The following is a 3,603-nucleotide window of genomic DNA, read 5'->3' as shown; positions in this document are numbered from 1 at the left end:
CAAAGCAAGTACAGAAAAGAGATGGGGGTTTGTGTGTACTTTTTAAGTGACATATAAAAAGAGATCGAGAGAGTGTAAAGAGACTACAGGAGAGACAAAAAATGATGTCAAAGTAAGAATATAAAAAGATCTTGTGAAAAAGGCAATGATGTTAGATCTGAATTCAATTCCTTTCAGAGCTGACTACACTGACTGACACTTTGTCTCTACTATGTTGCCAGTATCCCTGTAAACACACTCACAGGAATGCCATCAACACACATACGTCACACACTGTGTTCGACAAAGGGATCAAAACCCAATTACCAAAAAAAACTTGAGAGAAAATAGGGGATTTCTCTAGAGGAATCCAATGGAAGCCGAGGAGTTAATGGAGGATTTAATGCAGTTTCTCCTCCTATTCTTCTCCTGCTTGGATCTAATGTGATGAGTGATGAACAGTTAGGAAAAGAGCAGTCCGAGAGAACACAGATGAAGTGCTAAGGAAAGTTTTGAAAAGTCATGGATGAGGGAAAGGACTGGGAAAATCAGGGTCAAATTCAGTCTCTGTCTTTGCTTTTTTGGCCTCATTTAACAGTTTGGCTTTTACAGCAGTCTTATCTCTCTGTTTCTTTCTAATTGTTTTCTGTTTAATCATGTCCATTTTTTGTTAGGGAAGCCTCCAATTTCTCTATGCATCTTGCTCATCATTATTTCTGCTCCTTGATTCTATTCCAGTACATTCCACTGAATTAAATTTTGTTTAACTGCTTATTTCTGATCATAGAGTTTGGTTCAACATGACTCAGTTCGACTCATTACCCTTGATTCAATTAACTTATTATTCCTGGTCTTTGATTCAGTTTCAGTTTGACTCAGTTCAGCTTATTCTGTTTTTTTCTTTTACTTATTTAATTCAGTTTGGTTCAACTCTTTATTCCTGAGCATTGATTCAATTTTGTTTGATTTGACTTGACTTGATTTGACTTATTATGCCAGATAACTAATTCACTGCCATCCAGTTCTGTCCAGTTTAACTCAAAGTAATGCATATGAATTGAGCAGTAAACATTAATAGAGCTCATCAAATATGGTAATCATGGAAACTCAACAATATTTGTGTGATGCAGGAAAACAAACCTCATTGGTTCTTGCAAAAGTTTGAACATGCATGAACTTCCATATTTAATGTGCTTGATTTATGTTCATTACATAAAGCAATCATGTCTCTTCAGAAGATTGGATTATGAAATGAAATCTGTAGTGTATGCTTAATGTATGTATAACAAACATGACATATTCTAATAATTAGAAAGAAAATGTGAGTGAGCACATTATAATCTTCAGAGAAATAAGAAATTCTAGTGATATATCACAACTTGCTGAAGTCCATTATTTCCAGCTGTCCATCTGTTCTGTGTTCAGGAACCAAAGCCAAAATCTGACTGATATTACATCAAAGACAGATCTGAACCCATCTTTCACAAACGCTCTCTCTCGCTAAATGTTAGATAAGCTGAATATTTGTTAAGCACTTCAAACTTCCAAACAGCCCTGTGGCAAAGTGTGCCTATTTCAAACAGGTCTGTGACTGTCCACAATTTCTTTATTTGCACAAAAAGCAACACACACAAACAAACAAATGAACAAATTACCATGAATGCGCACAATTGCATGCAAAATAATGGTCAGAGACAGTTTAATGAAAGGCCTTTATTTGTCTGTCTAGCGGGGTGTGACAAAGCAAAGTATAGTCCTGTCAAAATAATTGACATCTGTTCAAGAACAAACACAGTTCTTGAAAAAAAAATTAAAAATGCACAACTAAAACACACATACACATCCTTACTGAATGTGTGAAGCCATTAGTGCATGAATAGAGGCCTGTCAAGTAATCCATCGTTCCATCTATCCATCTGTGTCTCTCTTTTTCTACTAAACTGCAAAAGCATACAAACAGAGATGGTAAACAGAAAAACAACATTCATGTCAAGACATACACCACAAACTTTCAGTGCAAAGCAAATTCTGCACTTAAACCATGCGCTGTCCGTGGTGCTGAACAGAGTTTGTGTGCACGAGACAAAACAAGGAAGAGTTTGATGGTAAGCGTGACACTGTCTCTGTGATTAATTGTCTTTGTTTTTGATTCGTATGTGGTATGGCAATGGTGTCAATGTGCTATGACTAAACATGTGTGAGGATGGGGGAGGAACTAAATATAGAGTAACACAAAACACTCTCACATAGACAGACTCAGATGGGTTCAGTAGGGTGGGGGTGGAGGCCCTTCTGCATAGTGCGAAAATAAATATTAGTTGAGTAATATGGGCTTTTCAATAGCCTAATGCAAAACCCAATACAGTGGCTCCAACATTATTAGGACACTTAAGCCACTTTTACAATTTTTTTAATGTCTTTGCAGTAGATAAAGACATTATTAGGGATGCACCATATAGCAATACCATATCAGTCATTAGTGGATATTCGGGATTTATTATTATTATTTTAATGATTTTGGTTGATACTGGGTATTTAATTGTGAACACTTATAATTTAATAACATCATTAAATGTAATCTTTATTTCTAAAAATTAATTTCCATTTTCACCCCGTACCTTGTAATTTTGTGATGCCTAAAATCATTTGTAACATTTATAACTACTGATTTTATTTTTAGCTTGCTTAATTTGACCTTTGCTACACACACACACACACACACACACACACACACAAATATTGGTGCATCATATATTTATATTTTTCAATATATGTATCCAAATATCTGCAAATAAGGTCTGTTAAACAGATAAGTTTCTTCCACTGTTGTTTTGACTCAGTTGGCTGCCTTTTTGAATGATCCATTGTGTTGCTCCTTAGTTATGGATACAAGCTGTTAGAACTAGCACACCTTGCAGAACTAGCACAATTTACACCGCACACACACACACACACACACACACACACACACCGCATTCTCTAATCAACTGAACAAATGGGGTGCGTCACATCTGAATAGTCTTCATTTCTAATAAACCTCATTCACAATAAACACACACACACATATGTATACCTACACAAGCTGCTTTCATAGGATGGCTGCATGGATGCTGTATATTTATTATTAGTCTGGAGTGTTGATGTGTTGTTGACTTCTGAGTCTGTTTTTAGTTGCGTGTCTGTGTAAATTTGTTTGAGTGTTGTGTGGTATTGACTTGTGCTTGCTAGAATGTGGCCACCATTTTCAATATCATTATGGAAATAAATCAGCCAACAGATATTGTGAAATGCTTTTTAAAATGAAAAATGACACCAATGAAAATATAAAACTCTCTCTTAAGATAACACCATTACATATTCTCTCTCTCTCTCTCTCTCTCTCTCTCTCATTACCTGCTGTGTGTTTGCCTTTAACTGGGTAAATTTGAAGGCTGTTCATAACTCATCTATTCCAATAATAACTAATAAGACAAGACAAATATAGCAGGCAGAGATTGAGAGAGGTTCCCAGTGATAGTACAGCTAGATAAATTATACACACACACACACACACACACACACACACACACACACACACACACACACACACACACACTTTCCTCTCCCTCTGTTTCCTTCTACTTC

The sequence above is a fragment of the Sinocyclocheilus grahami genome, unplaced genomic scaffold, assembly GCF_001515645.1.
Source record: "Sinocyclocheilus grahami isolate Dianchi unplaced genomic scaffold, SAMN03320097.WGS_v1.1 scaffold985.1, whole genome shotgun sequence".
In the NCBI taxonomy this organism is placed as follows: domain Eukaryota; kingdom Metazoa; phylum Chordata; class Actinopteri; order Cypriniformes; family Cyprinidae; genus Sinocyclocheilus; species Sinocyclocheilus grahami.
This window is presented reverse-complemented; position numbering follows the sequence as displayed.